This window comes from Zophobas morio, unplaced genomic scaffold, assembly GCF_036711695.1.
Source record: "Zophobas morio isolate AGI-343-1 ecotype UQ-CSIRO unplaced genomic scaffold, CSIRO_AGI_Zmor_V1 ptg000021l, whole genome shotgun sequence".
Classification (NCBI taxonomy): domain Eukaryota; kingdom Metazoa; phylum Arthropoda; class Insecta; order Coleoptera; family Tenebrionidae; genus Zophobas; species Zophobas morio.
Genome location: NW_026972126.1, coordinates 26400029 through 26426657, shown reverse-complemented (window position 1 = coordinate 26426657; position 26629 = coordinate 26400029). Strand labels below are relative to the sequence as shown.

At 34.9% G+C, this 26629-nt stretch overlaps 1 protein-coding gene across 1 annotated transcript in view; it reads left to right on the top strand.

Annotated features, from left to right (window-relative positions):
- Positions 1–26629, top strand: part of LOC135132035 (TWiK family of potassium channels protein 7-like) — a 300939-nt gene that overhangs the window by 154178 nt on the left and 120132 nt on the right. The window lies entirely within an intron of this gene.

The window sequence follows — 26629 nt, the reverse complement described above, 5'->3', positions numbered from 1 at the left end:
AATCTCGAGGATCTCTGGTGTCTGGTTTTTGAAGTAGTTTGAAAGAATCTCTGGGATCCCTTGTTTCATTTTTGAAGTAGTTTAAAAGAATCTCGGGGATCCCTTTTGTTATTGTATTTTTTTGAACTAGTTGGAAAGAATCTCGGCGACCATTTGTGAAATAATTTGAAAGAATCTCTAGGATCCCTTGTGTTTGATTCTTGAAGTAGTTTGAAAGAATCTCGGAGATCCTTTCTGTTTTTGTTTTTTTTTTTGAAGTAGTTGGAAAGGATCTCTGGGATCCCTTGTATCTTGTTCTTAAAGTAATTTGAAAGAATCTTTGTGATCCCTTCTTTGATTTTTGAAGTAGTTTGAAAGAATCTCGGGGATTCCTTGTTCTTGATTTTTGAAGTGGTTTGAAAGAATCCTGGGGACCCCTTCTGTTTTTGTTTTTTTTTTTTTTCAAGTAGATGGAAATAACAACAAGGACCTCTTGTACCTTGTTCTTGAAGTAATTTGAAAGAATCTTCGAGGATCCCTTTTGTTTTTGTATTTTTTTCAAGTAGTTGGAAAGAATCTCGGCAACCACTTGTATCTTATTCTTGAAGTAATTTTTAAAAATCTCTGGGATCCCTTGTATATGATTTTTGAAGTAGTTTGAAAGAATCTCGGAGATCCCTTCTGTTTTTGTTTTTTTTTTTTTGAAGTAGTTGGAAAAAATCTCTACGATCCCTTGTATTTCATTTTTGAAGTAATTTGAAAGAATCTCGGGAATCCCTTGTGTTCGATTTTTGAAGTAGTTTGATAGAATCTCGGAAATCCCTTCTGGTTTTGTTTTTTTTTTTTTTGAAGTAGTTGGAAAGAATCTCGGAGACCACATGTATCTTGTTCTTGAAGTAATTTGAAAGAATTTCTGTGATCCCTTCTTTGATTTTTGAAGTACTTTGAAAGAATCTCGGAGATCCCTTCTGTTTTTGTTTTTTTTTTTGAAGTAGTTGGAAAGAATCTCGAAGACCACTTGTGTCTTGTTCTTGAAGTAATTTGAAAGAATTGCTGTGACCCCTTCTTTGATTTTTGAAGTAGTTTGAAAAAATGTCGGAGATCCCTTCTGTTTTTGTTTTTTTTTTGAAGTAGTTGGAAAGAATCTCTAGGATCCCTTGTATTTCATTTTTGAAGTAGTTTGAAAGAATCTCGGGAATCCCTTGCGTTCGATTTTTGAAGTAGTTTGATAGAATCTCGGAAATCCCTTCTGTTTTTGTTTTTTTTTTTGAAGTAGTTGGAAAGAATCTCGGGGACCAATTGTATCTTGTTCTTGAAGTAATTTGAAAGAGTTTCTGTGATCCCTTCTTTGATTTTTGAAGTAGTTTGAAATAATGTCGGAGATCCCTTGTTTTTGGTTTTTTTTTGAAGTAGTTGGAAAGAATCTCGAAGACCACTTGTGTCTTGTTCTTGAAGTAATTTGAAAGAATTTCTGTGACCCCTTCTTTGATTTTTGAAGTGGTTTGAAAAAATGTCGGAGATCCCTTCTGTTTTTGTTTTTTTTTTTGAAGTAGTTGGAAAGAATCTCTAGGATCCCTTGTATTTCATTTTTGAAGTAGTTTGAAAGAATCTCGGGAATCCCTTGCGTTCGATTTTTGAAGTAGTTTGATAGACTCTCGGAAATCCCTTCTGTTTTTGTTTTTTTTTTTGAAGTAGTTGGAAAGAATCTCGGGGGCCAATTGTATCTTGTTCTTGAAGTAATTTGAAAGAATCTCTGTGATCCCTTCAGTTTGAAAGAATCTCGGGGGTCCCTTGTGTCTGGTTTTTGAAATCGTTTGAAAGAATCTCGAGAATCACTTGTGTCTGGTTTTTTAAGTAGTTTGAAAGAATCTCAGGGATCCCTTATTTGATTTTTGAAGTTTTTAAAAGAATCTCGGGGATCCCTTTTGTTTTTGTATTTTTTTGAACTAGTTGGAAGGAATCTCGGCGACCACTTGTATCTTGTTCTTGAAGTAATTTGAAAGAGTTTCTGTGATCCGTTCTTTGATTTTTGAAGTAGTTTGAAATAATGTCGGAGATCTCTTGTTTTTGTTTTTTTTTTTGAAGTAGTTGGAAAGAATCTCTAGGATCCCTAGTATTTCATTATTGAAGTAGTTTGAAAGAATCTCGGGAATCCCTTGTGTTTGATTTTTGAAGTAGTTTGATAGAATCTCGGAAATCCCTTCTGTTTTTGTTTTTTTTTTTTTTTTTGAAGTAGTTGGAAAGAATCTCCGGGACCAATTGTATCTTGTTCTTGAAGTAATTTGAAAGAATCTCTGTGATCCCTTCAGTTTGAAAGAATCTCGGGGGTCCCTTGTGTCTGGTTTTTGAAATCGTTTGAAAGAATCTCGAGGATCACTTGTGTCTGGTTTTTGAAGTAGTTTGAAAGAATCTCTGGGATCTCTTATTTGATTTTTGAAGTATTTAAAAGATTCTCGGGTTTCCCTTTTGTTTTTGTATTTTTTTGATCTAGTTGGAAAGAATCTCGGCGACCACATGTATCTTGTTCTTGAAGTAATTTGAAAGAGTTTCTGTGATCCCTTCTTTGATTGAAGTACTTTGAAATAATGTCGGAGATCCTTTGTTTTTGTTTTTTTTTTTTGAAGTAGTTGGAAAGAATCTCTAGGATCCCTTGTATTTCAGTTTTGAAGTAATTTGAAAGAATCTCGGGAATCCCTTGTGTTCGATTTTTGAAGTAGTTTGATAGAATCTCGAAAATCCCTTCTGTTTTTGTTTTTTTTTTTTTTGAAGTAGTTGGAAAGAATCTCGGCGACCACTTGTATCTTGTTCTTGAAGTAATTTGAAATAATCTCTAGGATCCCTTGTATTTGATTTTTGAAGTAGTTTGAAAGAATCTTGGAATCCCTTGTTTTGGATTTTTGAAGTAGTGTGAAAGAATCTCGGAGATCCCTTCTGTTTTTTTTTTTTTTTGAAGTAGTTGGAAAGAATCTCGGAGACCACTTGTATCTTGTTCTTGAAGTAATTTGAAAGAATCTCTGTGATCCCTTCAGTTTGAAAGAATCTCGGGGGTCCCTTGTGTCTGGTTTTTGAAATAGTTTGAATGAATCTCGAGGATCACTTGTGTCTGGTTTTTGAAGTAGTTTGAAAGAATCTCTGGGATCCCTTGATTGATTTTTGAAGTATTTAAAAGAATCTCGGGGATCCCTTTTGTTTTTGTATATTTTTGAACTAGTTGGAAAGAATCTCGGCGCCCACTTGTATCTTGTTCTTGAAGTAATTTGAAAGAATCTCTAGGATCTCTTGTATTTGATTTTTGAAGTAGTTTGAAAGAATCTTGGGAAACCCTTGTGTTGGATTTTTGAAGTAGTGTGACAGAATCTCGGAGATCCCTTCTGTTTTTGTTTTTTTTTTGAAGTAGTTTGAAAGAATCTCTAGGATCCCTTGTATTTGAGTTTTGAAGTAGTTTGAAAGAATCTCGGGAATCCCTTGTGTTTGATTTTTGAAGTAGTTTGAAAGAATCTCGGAGATCCCTTCTGTTTTTGTTTTTTTTTTTGAAGTAGTTGGAAAGAAACTCGGGGACCACTTGTATCTTGTTCTTGAAGTAATTTGAAAGAATTTCTGTGATCCCTTCTTTGATTTTTGAAGTAGTTTGAAATAATCTCGGAGATCCCTTCTGTTTTTGTTTTTTCTTTTGAAGTAGTTGGAAAGAATCTCAGGGACCACTTGTATCTTGTTCTTGAAGTAATTTGAAAGAATCTCTGTGATCCCTTCAGTTTGAAAGAATTTCGGGGGTCCCTTGTGTCTGGCTTTTGAAATTGTTTGAAAGAATCTCGAGGATCACTTGTGTCTGGTTTTTGAAGTAGTTTGAAAGAATCTCTGGGATCCCTTATTTGATTTTTGAAGTATTTAAAAGAATCTCGGGGATCCCTTTTGTTTTTGTATTTTTTTGAACTAGTTGGAAAGAATCTCGGCTACCACTTGTATCTTATTCTTGAAGTAATTTCAAAGAGCTTCTGTGATCCCTTCTTTGATTTTTGAAGTAGTTTGAAATAATGTCGGAGATCCCTTGTTTTTTTTTTTTTGAAGTAGTTGGAAAGAATCTCTAGGATCCCTTGTATTTCATTTTTGAAGTAATTTGAAAGAATCTCGGGAATCCCTTGTGTTCGATTTTTGAAGTAGTTTGATAGAATCTCGGAAATCCCTTCTGTTTTTGTTTTTTTTTTTTGAAGTAGTTGGAAAGAATCTCGGGGACCAATTCTATCTTGTTCTTGAAGTAATTTGAAAGAATAACTGTGATCCCTTCAGTTTGAAATAATCTCGGGGGTCCCTTGTGTCTGGCTTTTGAAATTGTTTGAAAGAATTTCGAGGATCACTTGTGTCTGGTTTTTGAAGTAGTTTGAAAGAATCTCTGGGATCCCTTATTTGATTTTTGAAGTATTTAAAAGAATCTCGGGGACCCCTTTTGTTTTTGTATTTTTTTGAACTAGTTGGAAAGAATCTCGGCGACCACTTGTATTTTGTTCTTGAAGTAATTTGAAAAAGTTTCTGTGATCCCTTCTTTGATTTTTGAAGTAGTTTGAAATAACGTCGGAGATCCCTTGTTTTTGTTTTTTTTTTTTTTGAAGTAGTTGGAAAGAATCTCTAGGATCCCTTGTATTTCATTTTTGAAATAATTTGAAAGAATCTCGGGAATCCCTTGTGTTCGATTTTTGAAGTAGTTTGATAGAATCTCGGAAATCCCTTCTGTTTTTGTTTTTGTTTTTTTTGAAGTAGTTGGAAAGAATCTCGGGGACCAATTCTATCTTGTTCTTGAAGTAATTTGAAAGAATAACTGTGATCCCTTCAGTTTGAAATAATCTCGGGGGTCCCTTGTGTCTGGCTTTTGAAATTGTTTGAAAGAATTTCGAGGATCACTTGTGTCTGGTTTTTGAAGTAGTTTGAAAGAATCTCTGGGATCCCTTATTTGATTTTTGAAGTATTTAAAAGAATCTCGGGGACCCCTTTTGTTTTTGTATTTTTTTGAACTAGTTGGAAATAATCTCGGCGACCACTTGTATTTTGTTCTTGAAGTAATTTGAAAAAGTTTCTGTGATCCCTTCTTTGATTTTTGAAGTAGTTTGAAATAATGTCGGAGATCCCTTGTTTTTGTTTTTTTTTTGAAGTAGTTGGAAAGAATCTCTAGGATCCCTTGTATTTCATTTTTGAAGTAATTTGAAAGAATCTCGGGAATCCCTTGTGTTCGATTTTTGAAGTAGTTTGATAGAATCTCGGAAATCCCTTCTGTTTTTGTTTTTTTTTTTTAAGTAGTTGGAAAGAATCTCGGAGACCACTTGTATCTTGTTCTTGAAGTAATTTGAAAGAATCTCTGGGATCCCTTATTTGATTTTTGAAGTATTTAAAAGAATCTCGGGGATCCCTTCTGTTTTTGTATTTTTTTGAACTAGTTGGAAAGAATCTCGGCGACCACTTGTATTTTGTTCTTGAAGTAATTTGAAAAAGTTTCTGTGATCCCTTCTTTGATTTTTGAAGTAGTTTGAAATAATGTCGGAGATCCCTTGTTTTTGTTTTTTTTTTGAAGTAGTTGGAAAGAATCTCTAGGATCCCTTGTATTTCATTTTTGAAGTAATTTGAAAGAATCTCGGGAATCCCTTGTGTTCGATTTTTGAAGTAGTTTGATAGAATCTCGGAAATCCCTTCTGTTTTTGTTTTTTTTTTTAAGTAGTTGGAAAGAATCTCGGAGACCACTTGTATCTTGTTCTTGAAGTAATTTGAAAGAATCTCTGGGATCCCTTATTTGATTTTTGAAGTATTTAAAAGAATCTCGGGGATCCCTTTTGTTTTTGTATTTTTTTGAACTAGTTGGAAAGAATCTCGGCTACCACTTGTATCTTATTCTTGAAGTAATTTCAAAGAGCTTCTGTGATCCCTTCTTTGATTTTTGAAGTAGTTTGAAATAATGTCGGAGATCCCTTGTTTTTTTTTTTTTGAAGTAGTTGGAAAGAATCTCTAGGATCCCTTGTATTTCATTTTTGAAGTAATTTGAAAGAATCTCGGGAATCCCTTGTGTTCGATTTTTGAAGTAGTTTGATAGAATCTCGGAAATCCCTTCTGTTTTTGTTTTTTTTTTTTTGAAGTAGTTGGAAAGAATCTCGGGGACCAATTGTATCTTGTTCTTGAAGTAATTTGAAAGAATCTCTGTGATCCCTTCAGTTTGAAAGAATCTCGGGGGTCCCTTGTGTCTGGTTTTTGAAATTGTTTGAAAGAATCTCGAGGATCACTTGTGTCTTGTTTTTTAAGTAGTTTGAAAGAATCTCTGGGATCCCTTATTTGATTTTTGAAGTATTTAAAAGAATCTCGGGGACCCCTTTTGTTTTTGTATTTTTTTGAACTAGTTGGAAAGAATCTCGGCGACCACTTGTATTTTGTTCTTGAAGTAATTTGAAAAAGTTTCTGTGATCCCTTCTTTGATTTTTGAAGTAGTTTGAAATAACGTCGGAGATCCCTTGTTTTTGTTTTTTTTTTTTGAAGTAGTTGGAAAGAATCTCTAGGATCCCTTGTATTTCATTTTTGAAATAATTTGAAAGAATCTCGGGAATCCCTTGTGTTCGATTTTTGAAGTAGTTTGATAGAATCTCGGAAATCCCTTCTGTTTTTGTTTTTGTTTTTTTTGAAGTAGTTGGAAAGAATCTCGGGGACCAATTCTATCTTGTTCTTGAAGTAATTTGAAAGAATAACTGTGATCCCTTCAGTTTGAAATAATCTCGGGGGTCCCTTGTGTCTGGCTTTTGAAATTGTTTGAAAGAATTTCGAGGATCACTTGTGTCTGGTTTTTGAAGTAGTTTGAAAGAATCTCTGGGATCCCTTATTTGATTTTTGAAGTATTTAAAAGAATCTCGGGGACCCCTTTTGTTTTTGTATTTTTTTGAACTAGTTGGAAATAATCTCGGCGACCACTTGTATTTTGTTCTTGAAGTAATTTGAAAAAGTTTCTGTGATCCCTTCTTTGATTTTTGAAGTAGTTTGAAATAATGTCGGAGATCCCTTGTTTTTGTTTTTTTTTTTGAAGTAGTTGGAAAGAATCTCTAGGATCCCTTGTATTTCATTTTTGAAGTAATTTGAAAGAATCTCGGGAATCCCTTGTGTTCGATTTTTGAAGTAGTTTGATAGAATCTCGGAAATCCCTTCTGTTTTTGTTTTTTTTTTAAGTAGTTGGAAAGAATCTCGGAGACCACTTGTATCTTGTTCTTGAAGTAATTTGAAAGAATCTCTGGGATCCCTTATTTGATTTTTGAAGTATTTAAAAGAATCTCGGGGATCCCTTCTGTTTTTGTATTTTTTTGAACTAGTTGGAAAGAATCTCGGCGACCACTTGTATTTTGTTCTTGAAGTAATTTGAAAAAGTTCCTGTGATCCCTTCTTTGATTTTTGAAGTAGTTTGAAATAATGTCGGAGATCCCTTGTTTTTGTTTTTTTTTTGAAGTAGTTGGAAAGAATCTCTAGGATCCCTTGTATTTCATTTTTGAAGTAATTTGAAAGAATCTCGGGAATCCCTTGTGTTCGATTTTTGAAGTAGTTTGATAGAATCTCGGAAATCCCTTCTGTTTTTGTCTTTTTTTTTTAAGTAGTTGGAAAGAATCTCGGAGACCACTTGTATCTTGTTCTTGAAGTAATTTGAAAGAATCTCTGGGATCCCTTATTTGATTTTTGAAGTATTTAAAAGAATCTCGGGGATCCCTTTTGTTTTTGTATTTTTTTGAACTAGTTGGAAAGAATCTCGGCTACCACTTGTATCTTATTCTTGAAGTAATTTCAAAGAGCTTCTGTGATCCCTTCTTTGATTTTTGAAGTAGTTTGAAATAATGTCGGAGATCCCTTGTTTTTTTTTTTTTTTTGAAGTAGTTGGAAAGAATCTCTAGGATCCCTTGTATTTCATTTTTGAAGTAATTTGAAAGAATCTCGGGAATCCCTTGTGTTCGATTTTTGAAGTAGTTTGATAGAATCTCGGAAATCCCTTCTGTTTTTGTTTTTTTTTTTTGAAGTAGTTGGAAAGAATCTCGGGGACCAATTCTATCTTGTTCTTGAAGTAATTTGAAAGAATAACTGTGATCCCTTCAGTTTGAAATAATCTCGGGGGTCCCTTGTGTCTGGCTTTTGAAATTGTTTGAAAGAATTTCGAGGATCACTTGTGTCTGGTTTTTGAAGTAGTTTGAAAGAATCTCTGGGATCCCTTATTTGATTTTTGAAGTATTTAAAAGAATCTCGGGGACCCCTTTTGTTTTTGTATTTTTTTGAACTAGTTGGAAAGAATCTCGGCGACCACTTGTATTTTGTTCTTGAAGTAATTTGAAAAAGTTTCTGTGATCCCTTCTTTGATTTTTGAAGTAGTTTGAAATAACGTCGGAGATCCCTTGTTTTTGTTTTTTTTTTTTTGAAGTAGTTGGAAAGAATCTCTAGGATCCCTTGTATTTCATTTTTGAAATAATTTGAAAGAATCTCGGGAATCCCTTGTGTTCGATTTTTGAAGTAGTTTGATAGAATCTCGGAAATCCCTTCTGTTTTTGTTTTTGTTTTTTTTGAAGTAGTTGGAAAGAATCTCGGGGACCAATTCTATCTTGTTCTTGAAGTAATTTGAAAGAATAACTGTGATCCCTTCAGTTTGAAATAATCTCGGGGGTCCCTTGTGTCTGGCTTTTGAAATTGTTTGAAAGAATTTCGAGGATCACTTGTGTCTGGTTTTTGAAGTAGTTTGAAAGAATCTCTGGGATCCCTTATTTGATTTTTGAAGTATTTAAAAGAATCTCGGGGACCCCTTTTGTTTTTGTATTTTTTTGAACTAGTTGGAAATAATCTCGGCGACCACTTGTATTTTGTTCTTAAAGTAATTTGAAAAAGTTTCTGTGATCCCTTCTTTGATTTTTGAAGTAGTTTGAAATAATGTCGGAGATCCCTTGTTTTTGTTTTTTTTTTGAAGTAGTTGGAAAGAATCTCTAGGATCCCTTGTATTTCATTTTTGAAGTAATTTGAAAGAATCTCGGGAATCCCTTGTGTTCGATTTTTGAAGTAGTTTGATAGAATCTCGGAAATCCCTTCTGTTTTTGTTTTTTTTTTTTAAGTAGTTGGAAAGAATCACGGAGACCACTTGTATCTTGTTCTTGAAGTAATTTGAAAGAATCTCTGGGATCCCTTATTTGATTTTTGAAGTATTTAAAAGAATCTCGGGGATCCCTTCTGTTTTTGTATTTTTTTGAACTAGTTGGAAAGAATCTCGGCGACCACTTGTATTTTGTTCTTGAAGTAATTTGAAAAAGTTTCTGTGATCCCTTCTTTGATTTTTGAAGTAGTTTGAAATAATGTCGGAGATCCCTTGTTTTTGTTTTTTTTTTGAAGTAGTTGGAAAGAATCTCTAGGATCCCTTGTATTTCATTTTTGAAGTAATTTGAAAGAATCTCGGGAATCCCTTGTGTTCGATTTTTGAAGTAGTTTGATAGAATCTCGGAAATCCCTTCTGTTTTTGTTTTTTTTTTTAAGTAGTTGGAAAGAATCTCGGAGACCACTTGTATCTTGTTCTTGAAGTAATTTGAAAGAATCTCTGGGATCCCTTATTTGATTTTTGAAGTATTTAAAAGAATCTCGGGGATCCCTTTTGTTTTTGTATTTTTTTGAACTAGTTGGAAAGAATCTCGGCTACCACTTGTATCTTATTCTTGAAGTAATTTCAAAGAGCTTCTGTGATCCCTTCTTTGATTTTTGAAGTAGTTTGAAATAATGTCGGAGATCCCTTGTTTTTTTTTTTTTGAAGTAGTTGGAAAGAATCTCTAGGATCCCTTGTATTTCATTTTTGAAGTAATTTGAAAGAATCTCGGGAATCCCTTGTGTTCGATTTTTGAAGTAGTTTGATAGAATCTCGGAAATCCCTTCTGTTTTTGTTTTTTTTTTTTTGAAGTAGTTGGAAAGAATCTCGGGGACCAATTGTATCTTGTTCTTGAAGTAATTTGAAAGAATCTCTGTGATCCCTTCAGTTTGAAAGAATCTCGGGGGTCCCTTGTGTCTGGTTTTTGAAATTGTTTGAAAGAATCTCGAGGATCACTTGTGTCTTGTTTTTTAAGTAGTTTGAAAGAATCTCTGGGATCCCTTATTTGATTTTTGAAGTATTTAAAAGAATCTCGGGGACCCCTTTTGTTTTTGTATTTTTTTGAACTAGTTGGAAAGAATCTCGGCGACCACTTGTATTTTGTTCTTGAAGTAATTTGAAAAAGTTTCTGTGATCCCTTCTTTGATTTTTGAAGTAGTTTGAAATAACGTCGGAGATCCCTTGTTTTTGTTTTTTTTTTTTGAAGTAGTTGGAAAGAATCTCTAGGATCCCTTGTATTTCATTTTTGAAATAATTTGAAAGAATCTCGGGAATCCCTTGTGTTCGATTTTTGAAGTAGTTTGATAGAATCTCGGAAATCCCTTCTGTTTTTGTTTTTGTTTTTTTTGAAGTAGTTGGAAAGAATCTCGGGGACCAATTCTATCTTGTTCTTGAAGTAATTTGAAAGAATAACTGTGATCCCTTCAGTTTGAAATAATCTCGGGGGTCCCTTGTGTCTGGCTTTTGAAATTGTTTGAAAGAATTTCGAGGATCACTTGTGTCTGGTTTTTGAAGTAGTTTGAAAGAATCTCTGGGATCCCTTATTTGATTTTTGAAGTATTTAAAAGAATCTCGGGGACCCCTTTTGTTTTTGTATTTTTTTGAACTAGTTGGAAATAATCTCGGCGACCACTTGTATTTTGTTCTTGAAGTAATTTGAAAAAGTTTCTGTGATCCCTTCTTTGATTTTTGAAGTAGTTTGAAATAATGTCGGAGATCCCTTGTTTTTGTTTTTTTTTTTGAAGTAGTTGGAAAGAATCTCTAGGATCCCTTGTATTTCATTTTTGAAGTAATTTGAAAGAATCTCGGGAATCCCTTGTGTTCGATTTTTGAAGTAGTTTGATAGAATCTCGGAAATCCCTTCTGTTTTTGTTTTTTTTTTTTTGAAGTAGTTGGAAAGAATCTCGGGGACCAATTGTATCTTGTTCTTGAAGTAATTTGAAAGAATCTCTGTGATCCCTTCAGTTTGAAAGAATCTCGGGGGTCCCTTGTGTCTGGTTTTTGAAATTGTTTGAAAGAATCTCGAGGATCACTTGTGTCTTGTTTTTTAAGTAGTTTGAAAGAATCTCTGGGATCCCTTATTTGATTTTTGAAGTATTTAAAAGAATCTCGGGGACCCCTTTTGTTTTTGTATTTTTTTGAACTAGTTGGAAAGAATCTCGGCGACCACTTGTATTTTGTTCTTGAAGTAATTTGAAAAAGTTTCTGTGATCCCTTCTTTGATTTTTGAAGTAGTTTGAAATAACGTCGGAGATCCCTTGTTTTTGTTTTTTTTTTTTGAAGTAGTTGGAAAGAATCTCTAGGATCCCTTGTATTTCATTTTTGAAATAATTTGAAAGAATCTCGGGAATCCCTTGTGTTCGATTTTTGAAGTAGTTTGATAGAATCTCGGAAATCCCTTCTGTTTTTGTTTTTGTTTTTTTTGAAGTAGTTGGAAAGAATCTCGGGGACCAATTCTATCTTGTTCTTGAAGTAATTTGAAAGAATAACTGTGATCCCTTCAGTTTGAAATAATCTCGGGGGTCCCTTGTGTCTGGCTTTTGAAATTGTTTGAAAGAATTTCGAGGATCACTTGTGTCTGGTTTTTGAAGTAGTTTGAAAGAATCTCTGGGATCCCTTATTTGATTTTTGAAGTATTTAAAAGAATCTCGGGGACCCCTTTTGTTTTTGTATTTTTTTGAACTAGTTGGAAATAATCTCGGCGACCACTTGTATTTTGTTCTTGAAGTAATTTGAAAAAGTTTCTGTGATCCCTTCTTTGATTTTTGAAGTAGTTTGAAATAATGTCGGAGATCCCTTGTTTTTGTTTTTTTTTTTGAAGTAGTTGGAAAGAATCTCTAGGATCCCTTGTATTTCATTTTTGAAGTAATTTGAAAGAATCTCGGGAATCCCTTGTGTTCGATTTTTGAAGTAGTTTGATAGAATCTCGGAAATGCCTTCTGTTTTTGTTTTTTTTTTAAGTAGTTGGAAAGAATCTCGGAGACCACTTGTATCTTGTTCTTGAAGTAATTTGAAAGAATCTCTGGGATCCCTTATTTGATTTTTGAAGTATTTAAAAGAATCTCGGGGATCCCTTCTGTTTTTGTATTTTTTTGAACTAGTTGGAAAGAATCTCGGCGACCACTTGTATTTTGTTCTTGAAGTAATTTGAAAAAGTTCCTGTGATCCCTTCTTTGATTTTTGAAGTAGTTTGAAATAATGTCGGAGATCCCTTGTTTTTGTTTTTTTTTTGAAGTAGTTGGAAAGAATCTCTAGGATCCCTTGTATTTCATTTTTGAAGTAATTTGAAAGAATCTCGGGAATCCCTTGTGTTCGATTTTTGAAGTAGTTTGATAGAATCTCGGAAATCCCTTCTGTTTTTGTTTTTTTTTTTTAAGTAGTTGGAAAGAATCTCGGAGACCACTTGTATCTTGTTCTTGAAGTAATTTGAAAGAATCTCTGGGATCCCTTATTTGATTTTTGAAGTATTTAAAAGAATCTCGGGGATCCCTTTTGTTTTTGTATTTTTTTGAACTAGTTGGAAAGAATCTCGGCTACCACTTGTATCTTATTCTTGAAGTAATTTCAAAGAGCTTCTGTGATCCCTTCTTTGATTTTTGAAGTAGTTTGAAATAATGTCGGAGATCCCTTGTTTTTTTTTTTTTTTTGAAGTAGTTGGAAAGAATCTCTAGGATCCCTTGTATTTCATTTTTGAAGTAATTTGAAAGAATCTCGGGAATCCCTTGTGTTCGATTTTTGAAGTAGTTTGATAGAATCTCGGAAATCCCTTCTGTTTTTGTTTTTTTTTTTTTGAAGTAGTTGGAAAGAATCTCGGGGACCAATTGTATCTTGTTCTTGAAGTAATTTGAAAGAATCTCTGTGATCCCTTCAGTTTGAAAGAATCTCGGGGGTCCCTTGTGTCTGGTTTTTGAAATTGTTTGAAAGAATCTCGAGGATCACTTGTGTCTTGTTTTTTAAGTAGTTTGAAAGAATCTCTGGGATCCCTTATTTGATTTTTGAAGTATTTAAAAGAATCTCGGGGACCCCTTTTGTTTTTGTATTTTTTTGAACTAGTTGGAAAGAATCTCGGCGACCACTTGTATTTTGTTCTTGAAGTAATTTGAAAAAGTTTCTGTGATCCCTTCTTTGATTTTTGAAGTAGTTTGAAATAACGTCGGAGATCCCTTGTTTTTGTTTTTTTTTTTTTTGAAGTAGTTGGAAAGAATCTCTAGGATCCCTTGTATTTCATTTTTGAAATAATTTGAAAGAATCTCGGGAATCCCTTGTGTTCGATTTTTGAAGTAGTTTGATAGAATCTCGGAAATCCCTTCTGTTTTTGTTTTTGTTTTTTTTGAAGTAGTTGGAAAGAATCTCGGGGACCAATTCTATCTTGTTCTTGAAGTAATTTGAAAGAATAACTGTGATCCCTTCAGTTTGAAATAATCTCGGGGGTCCCTTGTGTCTGGCTTTTGAAATTGTTTGAAAGAATTTCGAGGATCACTTGTGTCTGGTTTTTGAAGTAGTTTGAAAGAATCTCTGGGATCCCTTATTTGATTTTTGAAGTATTTAAAAGAATCTCGGGGACCCCTTTTGTTTTTGTATTTTTTTGAACTAGTTGGAAATAATCTCGGCGACCACTTGTATTTTGTTCTTGAAGTAATTTGAAAAAGTTTCTGTGATCCCTTCTTTGATTTTTGAAGTAGTTTGAAATAATGTCGGAGATCCCTTGTTTTTGTTTTTTTTTTTGAAGTAGTTGGAAAGAATCTCTAGGATCCCTTGTATTTCATTTTTGAAGTAATTTGAAAGAATCTCGGGAATCCCTTGTGTTCGATTTTTGAAGTAGTTTGATAGAATCTCGGAAATCCCTTCTGTTTTTGTTTTTTTTTTAAGTAGTTGGAAAGAATCTCGGAGACCACTTGTATCTTGTTCTTGAAGTAATTTGAAAGAATCTCTGGGATCCCTTATTTGATTTTTGAAGTATTTAAAAGAATCTCGGGGATCCCTTCTGTTTTTGTATTTTTTTGAACTAGTTGGAAAGAATCTCGGCGACCACTTGTATTTTGTTCTTGAAGTAATTTGAAAAAGTTCCTGTGATCCCTTCTTTGATTTTTGAAGTAGTTTGAAATAATGTCGGAGATCCCTTGTTTTTGTTTTTTTTTTGAAGTAGTTGGAAAGAATCTCTAGGATCCCTTGTATTTCATTTTTGAAGTAATTTGAAAGAATCTCGGGAATCCCTTGTGTTCGATTTTTGAAGTAGTTTGATAGAATCTCGGAAATCCCTTCTGTTTTTGTTTTTTTTTTTTAAGTAGTTGGAAAGAATCTCGGAGACCACTTGTATCTTGTTCTTGAAGTAATTTGAAAGAATCTCTGGGATCCCTTATTTGATTTTTGAAGTATTTAAAAGAATCTCGGGGATCCCTTTTGTTTTTGTATTTTTTTGAACTAGTTGGAAAGAATCTCGGCTACCACTTGTATCTTATTCTTGAAGTAATTTCAAAGAGCTTCTGTGATCCCTTCTTTGATTTTTGAAGTAGTTTGAAATAATGTCGGAGATCCCTTGTTTTTTTTTTTTTTTTGAAGTAGTTGGAAAGAATCTCTAGGATCCCTTGTATTTCATTTTTGAAGTAATTTGAAAGAATCTCGGGAATCCCTTGTGTTCGATTTTTGAAGTAGTTTGATAGAATCTCGGAAATCCCTTCTGTTTTTGTTTTTTTTTTTTTGAAGTAGTTGGAAAGAATCTCGGGGACCAATTGTATCTTGTTCTTGAAGTAATTTGAAAGAATCTCTGTGATCCCTTCAGTTTGAAAGAATCTCGGGGGTCCCTTGTGTCTGGTTTTTGAAATTGTTTGAAAGAATCTCGAGGATCACTTGTGTCTTGTTTTTTAAGTAGTTTGAAAGAATCTCTGGGATCCCTTATTTGATTTTTGAAGTATTTAAAAGAATCTCGGGGACCCCTTTTGTTTTTGTATTTTTTTGAACTAGTTGGAAAGAATCTCGGCGACCACTTGTATTTTGTTCTTGAAGTAATTTGAAAAAGTTTCTGTGATCCCTTCTTTGATTTTTGAAGTAGTTTGAAATAACGTCGGAGATCCCTTGTTTTTGTTTTTTTTTTTTTGAAGTAGTTGGAAAGAATCTCTAGGATCCCTTGTATTTCATTTTTGAAATAATTTGAAAGAATCTCGGGAATCCCTTGTGTTCGATTTTTGAAGTAGTTTGATAGAATCTCGGAAATCCCTTCTGTTTTTGTTTTTGTTTTTTTTGAAGTAGTTGGAAAGAATCTCGGGGACCAATTCTATCTTGTTCTTGAAGTAATTTGAAAGAATAACTGTGATCCCTTCAGTTTGAAATAATCTCGGGGGTCCCTTGTGTCTGGCTTTTGAAATTGTTTGAAAGAATTTCGAGGATCACTTGTGTCTGGTTTTTGAAGTAGTTTGAAAGAATCTCTGGGATCCCTTATTTGATTTTTGAAGTATTTAAAAGAATCTCGGGGACCCCTTTTGTTTTTGTATTTTTTTGAACTAGTTGGAAATAATCTCGGCGACCACTTGTATTTTGTTCTTGAAGTAATTTGAAAAAGTTTCTGTGATCCCTTCTTTGATTTTTGAAGTAGTTTGAAATAATGTCGGAGATCCCTTGTTTTTGTTTTTTTTTTTGAAGTAGTTGGAAAGAATCTCTAGGATCCCTTGTATTTCATTTTTGAAGTAATTTGAAAGAATCTCGGGAATCCCTTGTGTTCGATTTTTGAAGTAGTTTGATAGAATCTCGGAAATCCCTTCTGTTTTTGTTTTTTTTTTAAGTAGTTGGAAAGAATCTCGGAGACCACTTGTATCTTGTTCTTGAAGTAATTTGAAAGAATCTCTGGGATCCCTTATTTGATTTTTGAAGTATTTAAAAGAATCTCGGGGACCCCTTTTGTTTTTGTATTTTTTTGAACTAGTTGGAAATAATCTCGGCGACCACTTGTATTTTGTTCTTGAAGTAATTTGAAAAAGTTTCTGTGATCCCTTCTTTGATTTTTGAAGTAGTTTGAAATAATGTCGGAGATCCCTTGTTTTTGTTTTTTTTTTTGAAGTAGTTGGAAAGAATCTCTAGGATCCCTTGTATTTCATTTTTGAAGTAATTTGAAAGAATCTCGGGAATCCCTTGTGTTCGATTTTTGAAGTAGTTTGATAGAATCTCGGAAATCCCTTCTGTTTTTGTTTTTTTTTTAAGTAGTTGGAAAGAATCTCGGAGACCACTTGTATCTTGTTCTTGAAGTAATTTGAAAGAATCTCTGGGATCCCTTATTTGATTTTTGAAGTATTTAAAAGAATCTCGGGGATCCCTTCTGTTTTTGTATTTTTTTGAACTAGTTGGAAAGAATCTCGGCGACCACTTGTATTTTGTTCTTGAAGTAATTTGAAAAAGTTCCTGTGATCCCTTCTTTGATTTTTGAAGTAGTTTGAAATAATGTCGGAGATCCCTTGTTTTTGTTTTTTTTTTGAAGTAGTTGGAAAGAATCTCTAGGATCCCTTGTATTTCATTTTTGAAGTAATTTGAAAGAATCTCGGGAATCCCTTGTGTTCGATTTTTGAAGTAGTTTGATAGAATCTCGGAAATCCCTTCTGTTTTTGTTTTTTTTTTTTAAGTAGTTGGAAAGAATCTCGGAGACCACTTGTATCTTGTTCTTGAAGTAATTTGAAAGAATCTCTGGGATCCCTTATTTGATTTTTGAAGTATTTAAAAGAATCTCGGGGATCCCTTTTGTTTTTGTATTTTTTTGAACTAGTTGGAAAGAATCTCGGCTACCACTTGTATCTTATTCTTGAAGTAATTTCAAAGAGCTTCTGTGATCCCTTCTTTGATTTTTGAAGTAGTTTGAAATAATGTCGGAGATCCCTTGTTTTTTTTTTTTTTTGAAGTAGTTGGAAAGAATCTCTAGGATCCCTTGTATTTCATTTTTGAAGTAATTTGAAAGAATCTCGGGAATCCCTTGTGTTCGATTTTTGAAGTAGTTTGATAGAATCTCGGAAATCCCTTCTGTTTTTGTTTTTTTTTTTTTGAAGTAGTTGGAAAGAATCTCGGGGACCAATTGTATCTTGTTCTTGAAGTAATTTGAAAGAATCTCTGTGATCCCTTCAGTTTGAAAGAATCTCGGGGGTCCCTTGTGTCTGGTTTTTGAAATTGTTTGAAAGAATCTCGAGGATCACTTGTGTCTTGTTTTTTAAGTAGTTTGAAAGAATCTCTGGGATCCCTTATTTGATTTTTGAAGTATTTAAAAGAATCTCGGGGACCCCTTTTGTTTTTGTATTTTTTTGAACTAGTTGGAAAGAATCTCGGCGACCACTTGTATTTTGTTCTTGAAGTAATTTGAAAAAGTTTCTGTGATCCCTTCTTTGATTTTTGAAGTAGTTTGAAATAACGTCGGAGATCCCTTGTTTTTGTTTTTTTTTTTTTGAAGTAGTTGGAAAGAATCTCTAGGATCCCTTGTATTTCATTTTTGAAATAATTTGAAAGAATCTCGGGAATCCCTTGTGTTCGATTTTTGAAGTAGTTTGATAGAATCTCGGAAATCCCTTCTGTTTTTGTTTTTGTTTTTTTTGAAGTAGTTGGAAAGAATCTCGGGGACCAATTCTATCTTGTTCTTGAAGTAATTTGAAAGAATAACTGTGATCCCTTCAGTTTGAAATAATCTCGGGGGTCCCTTGTGTCTGGCTTTTGAAATTGTTTGAAAGAATTTCGAGGATCACTTGTGTCTGGTTTTTGAAGTAGTTTGAAAGAATCTCTGGGATCCCTTATTTGATTTTTGAAGTATTTAAAAGAATCTCGGGGACCCCTTTTGTTTTTGTATTTTTTTGAACTAGTTGGAAATAATCTCGGCGACCACTTGTATTTTGTTCTTGAAGTAATTTGAAAAAGTTTCTGTGATCCCTTCTTTGATTTTTGAAGTAGTTTGAAATAATGTCGGAGATCCCTTGTTTTTGTTTTTTTTTTTGAAGTAGTTGGAAAGAATCTCTAGGATCCCTTGTATTTCATTTTTGAAGTAATTTGAAAGAATCTCGGGAATCCCTTGTGTTCGATTTTTGAAGTAGTTTGATAGAATCTCGGAAATCCCTTCTGTTTTTGTTTTTTTTTTAAGTAGTTGGAAAGAATCTCGGAGACCACTTGTATCTTGTTCTTGAAGTAATTTGAAAGAATCTCTGGGATCCCTTATTTGATTTTTGAAGTATTTAAAAGAATCTCGGGGATCCCTTCTGTTTTTGTATTTTTTTGAACTAGTTGGAAAGAATCTCGGCGACCACTTGTATTTTGTTCTTGAAGTAATTTGAAAAAGTTCCTGTGATCCCTTCTTTGATTTTTGAAGTAGTTTGAAATAATGTCGGAGATCCCTTGTTTTTGTTTTTTTTTTGAAGTAGTTGGAAAGAATCTCTAGGATCCCTTGTATTTCATTTTTGAAGTAATTTGAAAGAATCTCGGGAATCCCTTGTGTTCGATTTTTGAAGTAGTTTGATAGAATCTCGGAAATCCCTTCTGTTTTTGTTTTTTTTTTTTAAGTAGTTGGAAAGAATCTCGGAGACCACTTGTATCTTGTTCTTGAAGTAATTTGAAAGAATCTCTGGGATCCCTTATTTGATTTTTGAAGTATTTAAAAGAATCTCGGGGATCCCTTTTGTTTTTGTATTTTTTTGAACTAGTTGGAAAGAATCTCGGCTACCACTTGTATCTTATTCTTGAAGTAATTTCAAAGAGCTTCTGTGATCCCTTCTTTGATTTTTGAAGTAGTTTGAAATAATGTCGGAGATCCCTTGTTTTTTTTTTTTTTTTGAAGTAGTTGGAAAGAATCTCTAGGATCCCTTGTATTTCATTTTTGAAGTAATTTGAAAGAATCTCGGGAATCCCTTGTGTTCGATTTTTGAAGTAGTTTGATAGAATCTCGGAAATCCCTTCTGTTTTTGTTTTTTTTTTTTTGAAGTAGTTGGAAAGAATCTCGGGGACCAATTGTATCTTGTTCTTGAAGTAATTTGAAAGAATCTCTGTGATCCCTTCAGTTTGAAAGAATCTCGGGGGTCCCTTGTGTCTGGTTTTTGAAATTGTTTGAAAGAATCTCGAGGATCACTTGTGTCTTGTTTTTTAAGTAGTTTGAAAGAATCTCTGGGATCCCTTATTTGATTTTTGAAGTATTTAAAAGAATCTCGGGGACCCCTTTTGTTTTTGTATTTTTTTGAACTAGTTGGAAAGAATCTCGGCGACCACTTGTATTTTGTTCTTGAAGTAATTTGAAAAAGTTTCTGTGATCCCTTCTTTGATTTTTGAAGTAGTTTGAAATAACGTCGGAGATCCCTTGTTTTTGTTTTTTTTTTTTTGAAGTAGTTGGAAAGAATCTCTAGGATCCCTTGTATTTCATTTTTGAAATAATTTGAAAGAATCTCGGGAATCCCTTGTGTTCGATTTTTGAAGTAGTTTGATAGAATCTCGGAAATCCCTTCTGTTTTTGTTTTTGTTTTTTTTGAAGTAGTTGGAAAGAATCTCGGGGACCAATTCTATCTTGTTCTTGAAGTAATTTGAAAGAATAACTGTGATCCCTTCAGTTTGAAATAATCTCGGGGGTCCCTTGTGTCTGGCTTTTGAAATTGTTTGAAAGAATTTCGAGGATCACTTGTGTCTGGTTTTTGAAGTAGTTTGAAAGAATCTCTGGGATCCCTTATTTGATTTTTGAAGTATTTAAAAGAATCTCGGGGACCCCTTTTGTTTTTGTATTTTTTTGAACTAGTTGGAAATAATCTCGGCGACCACTTGTATTTTGTTCTTGAAGTAATTTGAAAAAGTTTCTGTGATCCCTTCTTTGATTTTTGAAGTAGTTTGAAATAATGTCGGAGATCCCTTGTTTTTGTTTTTTTTTTTGAAGTAGTTGGAAAGAATCTCTAGGATCCCTTGTATTTCATTTTTGAAGTAATTTGAAAGAATCTCGGGAATCCCTTGTGTTCGATTTTTGAAGTAGTTTGATAGAATCTCGGAAATCCCTTCTGTTTTTGTTTTTTTTTTAAGTAGTTGGAAAGAATCTCGGAGACCACTTGTATCTTGTTCTTGAAGTAATTTGAAAGAATCTCTGGGATCCCTTATTTGATTTTTGAAGTATTTAAAAGAATCTCGGGGATCCCTTCTGTTTTTGTATTTTTTTGAACTAGTTGGAAAGAATCTCGGCGACCACTTGTATTTTGTTCTTGAAGTAATTTGAAAAAGTTCCTGTGATCCCTTCTTTGATTTTTGAAGTAGTTTGAAATAATGTCGGAGATCCCTTGTTTTTGTTTTTTTTTTGAAGTAGTTGGAAAGAATCTCTAGGATCCCTTGTATTTCATTTTTGAAGTAATTTGAAAGAATCTCGGGAATCCCTTGTGTTCGATTTTTGAAGTAGTTTGATAGAATCTCGGAAATCCCTTCTGTTTTTGTTTTTTTTTTTTAAGTAGTTGGAAAGAATCTCGGAGACCACTTGTATCTTGTTCTTGAAGTAATTTGAAAGAATCTCTGGGATCCCTTATTTGATTTTTGAAGTATTTAAAAGAATCTCGGGGATCCCTTTTGTTTTTGTATTTTTTTGAACTAGTTGGAAAGAATCTCGGCTACCACTTGTATCTTATTCTTGAAGTAATTTCAAAGAGCTTCTGTGATCCCTTCTTTGATTTTTGAAGTAGTTTGAAATAATGTCGGAGATCCCTTGTTTTTTTTTTTTTTTTGAAGTAGTTGGAAAGAATCTCTAGGATCCCTTGTATTTCATTTTTGAAGTAATTTGAAAGAATCTCGGGAATCCCTTGTGTTCGATTTTTGAAGTAGTTTGATAGAATCTCGGAAATCCCTTCTGTTTTTGTTTTTTTTTTTTTGAAGTAGTTGGAAAGAATCTCGGGGACCAATTGTATCTTGTTCTTGAAGTAATTTGAAAGAATCTCTGTGATCCCTTCAGTTTGAAAGAATCTCGGGGGTCCCTTGTGTCTGGTTTTTGAAATTGTTTGAAAGAATCTCGAGGATCACTTGTGTCTTGTTTTTTAAGTAGTTTGAAAGAATCTCTGGGATCCCTTATTTGATTTTTGAAGTATTTAAAAGAATCTCGGGGATCCCTTTTGTTTTTGTATTTTTTTGAACTAGTTGGAAAGAATCTCGGCGACCACTTGTATCTTGTTCTTGAAGTAATTTGAAAGAATCTCTAGGATCTCTTGTATTTGATTTTTGAAGTAGTTTGAAAGAATCTTGGGAAACCCTTGTGTTGGATTTTTGAAGTAGTGTGACAGAATCTCGGAGATCCCTTCTGTTTTTGTTTTTGTTTTTTTTTTGAAGTAGTTGGAAAGAATCTCTGGGATCCCTTTTATTTGAGTTTTGAAGTAGTTTGAAAGAATCTCGGGAATCCTTTGTGCTTGATTTTTGAAGTAGTTTGAAAGAATCTCGGAGATCCCTTCTGTTTTTGTTTTTTTTTTTTTGAAGTAGTTGGAAAGAATCTCAAGGACCACTTGTATCTTGTTCTTGAAGTAATTTAAAAGAATCTTTGTGATCCCTTCTTTGATTTTTGAAGTAGTTTGAAAGATTCTCGGGGATCCCTTCTGTTTTTGTATTTTTTTCAAGTAGATGGAAAGAACAACAAGGACCTGTTGTATCTTGTTCTTGAAGTAATTTGAAAGAATCTCGGAGTCGCATGATTAGGAGCAACTAGGACCTGCTGAACTAGAGTGGGAAAATTTTAGACCGTTTGGATTCGGGCACCAACTCCTCTGGGTGGAACCATCTATCACCCTGGCTGAGGCGGTTTGCAGTCAACCCCCAGATTAAGAAGACTTTAATTTCTTCGATAATTCGTTTGTAAATATTTTGCTAAATGTATACAAAATATTCACAATTACTTGATTAAGTATCAGCCAAACAAGAATCCTAGTGACATTTTTACGACTCTCTAGCCGCCCGAAACCGTAACAATAAAAATTGCGCGTTATGCCGGCGCCGTTTAGTGGTCCATTAAAAAAACACAATTCCAGGTGCAAACGGCAAAAGCGGAATATAAATTCCCGATTAAGCCCGAAAAGAAAATTCCATAAAAATAAAACATAGCATAAAGCGCATAGGAGCGCGTTTAACCCCAATAATAGAAGCAGTCAAGAGCTCTAATAGCGTTCCCCTCGTGAACGAAAAGAAAATTAAAGAAACTCGAACCGTTTAAAAAGCTCGCACCAAAGAAAACAAATCATCCCTCGACTAATCCTCCCCCGACTTTTCCTCAAATAAACTAATTTAAATTTCCCGTCTGTGTCCATCCTGATTCATCAAAACCCTTTGTTCTATTTAAACCCGCTTTTAATAAATTGCAACAAAGTGCCACTTAAATATTCATGAATCCGCCTGAATATTTATGCGGCGAATTCCAGCCGGAAAAACTCTACCTGCCCTTTCAATAACCTCCGATTGAGCCCATAAGGGTCGGCACGTGAGCCGCGGCTAAATAATTAAAACGAGCCGTGACGTCACTGCCCTTTTTCCTTATTAATAAACACGCCCCTGCTGTCAAAGCGTGCAGGAATTTCCGTTGAATAGTAATGAATTTTTCGGACATGTTTACCCTTTCGGGGGGGCGCGCGGCTGTACTGGATATAGACTGTGTCTTTTGTGGGGCAGACCTTAAAAGTGCGAATTGCAATTGCTTTTCAAAGCGACGGCGACAAAGGGAATGGCGCATGTAATTTGCCTCTGGAGGACTGCAGCGAGGAAAGTGGGAACGTTGCAGGAAATGAAATCTGTTTGCTTCAGGAGTGGTACTTTTGAAGTTGTGCGATCTTTGAGGAGTGACGGAGGCGAGGATCATTATGAAGTCGCGCATTTAATTTGCCGTTTTATTGGAAGAGGGGAAACTTCGAATGCGCAGTGGATACAAAAAATTAAACATGATCTTTACTAGACGTTTCACGACTCCTAGAGTACGAAAAATAGGTCCCCCGTTTCCGTCTTGGAAATTACAACAAACGAACCTCCGACCAATTTTTTCCTACGTTTCTACAACTGCAATCTTATATAAGCCCAGCCGTCAATAAAAGCACATTTCCGCCAACGAGATATGAATGTTGAATCTGCGCAATATGCGGAAAAATGCGAGCCAAGTGAATAACGGAAATGTTTGCCGTTAAACGTTCTTCGAACTAGAACCCAATATTATTTTTTCTAAAAGTCTCGGTTGATTCGTTCCTTTGACGCAACCTTGCTCAAAATGAGCACCACTCTTTAATCTGAAGTTAAGACCCGGCGGCCGCCTCAACACCCCAGAAACAGCGACTTCCCTCTCCCGAAATGAGCAACATTTTTTAATCTAACCTTAAGACCCCATCCCTCGCCCTTAATATCCCGAAACCGCTGAACCAAGCCAGAATGTGACCATACCATCTGTTCGAAATTTACTTCACCCCGCAAAAACGCTCACGCAACACCTGAAGTACATCCCCCGATGAATAAAACAACGACATTAGCTGGCGTTCGAGGGGGCGCAAACTGTCATCCACCCCATTACACGCATTCCACGTGATAAGAAAAGTATTTACCTGCGCCACATCGGGATGTTCGGCATACTTCCGGAAAAACGGGCGGAATCGATATCGCGCCCGCCGGAATGGAAACAATAAAAAATTTAACGACGTCCTCCGCCAAACCGGCACGCGTTCACCACCGATTCGCGAAGAATTTAAATTAGCCGGTGCAACAGTCCGGGATGAAAGAGACGTTCTGGCGGGAATCGTCGAAATTCGGCACGTAAAAATGGGGGTGCGAAATGCAAATCGGGGCGAAAATAGACGCGCATTATGTTATCGCGGGCTTTAATTAAAACTTTCACCTGTTTAGTGGGGGTTTTGTTTGCGTAAACGCTTGATAAAGTGAGATCGATTGTGTGCGATGTAAAAATTGTGATTTCCGGGATTCACGGTGTTGTGTTTACGGGAGATAAGCGCGGATTTATGGTAACGAGGCCGCCGGAAGGGCACTCATTTTTTTCGTGCATTATGGGGAAATTATTAAGATAAGCTTGTTAATTAATTTAAGAAAATTGGCCGCCTTTGTTGGTGGGGTGTGATGGAATTTTTAATTTCGGGACTGCGTTAGGAGCTCTTATTTCATAACTCTGGCACTGTATTACGTGCGCCTCGCGTATTTCTCACTGGAGATCAGGTAACCCGCGTTTTATTTTAAATTAGGCTTTTATGTCGGGCGAAGATCGCACTTTTCGTCGTTACATTATGCAAAAGACTATTTTTATCAGGTTTATAAACGGCTATGCATCGCTAGTGGTGACAAGTGACGTCAAAAAATGTGACAAAAATTCCGTATTGACTAGTGTTCTAATTCAAAATTAAATATTTTCACAACGGATTGAGGGGGAATTTAGAACGGATGCTACTTAAGACCTAAAGAATTATTATATTTATTATTATAACATAATTCGAATAGTTCAACTTATACTTAAAAAAAAAGAATAATTAATTATATCTTAATTACACATTATGTTGTAAGTCATTTTATAATTTGAAAAACCAACCAACCACTCTCTGAGGCGTTTCATGTAGGTACATGATGTTTGATAGTTTATTTCTTTCTCTTTTTCTATATAGCGCGGCGTTACTCGCCAATGTTGAGACCGGTCTCGGTGACCTCGACACCGACACCGACACCGACACCTATTCTGGCGCGCGTCGTATACGTGTTCTATATTACGACAAGAAAGGAGTTAAAACTCCAAAACAATTGGGGCCCCTGGGAAGATTTCATATTATTTAAAAAAATTACACATGGTGCCTCTGAGAAGGTTTCACATTCTTTAAAAAAATACACTTGGACCCCACGAGAAAGTTTCATATTCTCCAAAAAAATAACACTTGGGGCCCTCGAGAAGGTTTCACAATTTTCAAAAAAATTACACTTGGGGCCCCTGGGAAGGTTTCACATTTTTAATCATTTTAATCAAAATGACAGTTGGTGCCGATGAGAAGGCTTCAGATTCTTTAAAAAGAATGACACTTGGAACTCCCCCATGAAGATTTCACAATCTTAATCAAAAAGACAGTTGGAGCCCCCGAGAAGGTTTCACATTCTTCAAAATAATGACACTTGGGGCCCCTGAGAAGGTTTCACAATTTTCAAAAAAATGGCACTTAGGGCCCCTGAGAAGGTTTCACATTCTTTAAAAAAAGACACTTGGACCCTACGAGAAGGTTTCACATTCTCCAAAAAAATAACACTTGGGGCCCCCGAGAAGGTTTCACATTCTTCAAAAAAATGACACTTGAGGCCCCGAGAAGGTTTCACATTCTTCAAAAAAATGACACTTGGGGCCCCCGAGAAGGTTTCACATTCTTCAAAAAAATGACACTTGGGGCCCCCGAGGTTTCACATTTTTAATCAAAAAGACAGTTGCAGCCCCCGAGAAGGTTTCACATTGTTTAAAAAAATGACACTTGGGCCCCCGAGAAGGTTTCACATTCTTCAAAAAAATTACACTTGCGGCCCCCGAGAAGGTTTCACATTGTTTAAAAAAATGACACTTGGGCCTACGAGAGACATTTGGGGCCCCCGAGAAGGTTTCACAATTTTCAAAAAAATTACACTTGGGGCCCCTGAGAAGGTTTCACATTTTTAATCAAAAAGACAGTTGGGGCCTCCGAGAAGGTTTCACATTCTTCAAAAAAATTACACTTGGGGCCCCCGAGAAGGTTTCACATTCTTCAAAAAAATTACACTTGCGGCCCCCGAGAAGGTTTCACATTTTTAATCAAAAGACAGTTGGAGCCTCCGAGAACGTTTCGGATTCTTTAAAAAAATGACACTTGAGGCCCCGAGAAGGTTTCACATTCTTCAAAAAAATTACACTTGGGGCCCCCGAGAAGGTTTCACATTCTTCAAAAAAATTACACTTGGGGCCCCCGAGAAGGTTTCACATTCTTCAAAAAAATTACACTTGCGGCCCCCGAGAAGGTTTCACATTTTTAATCAAAAGACAGTTGGAGCCTCCGAGAACGTTTCGGATTCTTTAAAAAAATGACACTTGAGGCCCCCGAGAAGGTTTCACATTCTTCAAAAAAATTACACTTGGGGCCCCTGAGAAGTTTTCACATTCTTTATCAAAAAGACAGTTGGAACCCCCGAGAAGGTTTCATATTCTTTAAAAAAAATTACACTTGGGGCCCCGAGAAGTTTTTACATTCTTCAAAATAATGACACTTGGGGCCCCTGAGAAGGTTTCACAATTTTCAAAAAAATGGCACTTAGGGCCCCTGAGAAGGTTTCACATTCTTTAAAAAAAGACACTTGGACCACACGAGAAGGTTTCACATTCTCCAAAAAAATAACACTTGGGGCCCCGAGAAGGTTTCACATTCTTCAAAAAAATGACACTTGGGGCCCCCGAGGTTTCACATTCTTGAAAAAAATTACACTTGGGGCCCCCGAGAAGGTTTCACATTGTTTAAAAAAATGACACTTGGGCCCCCGAGAAGGTTTCACATTCTTCAAAAAAATTACACTTGCGGCCCCCGAGAAGGTTTCACATTTTTAATCAAAAGACAGTTGGAG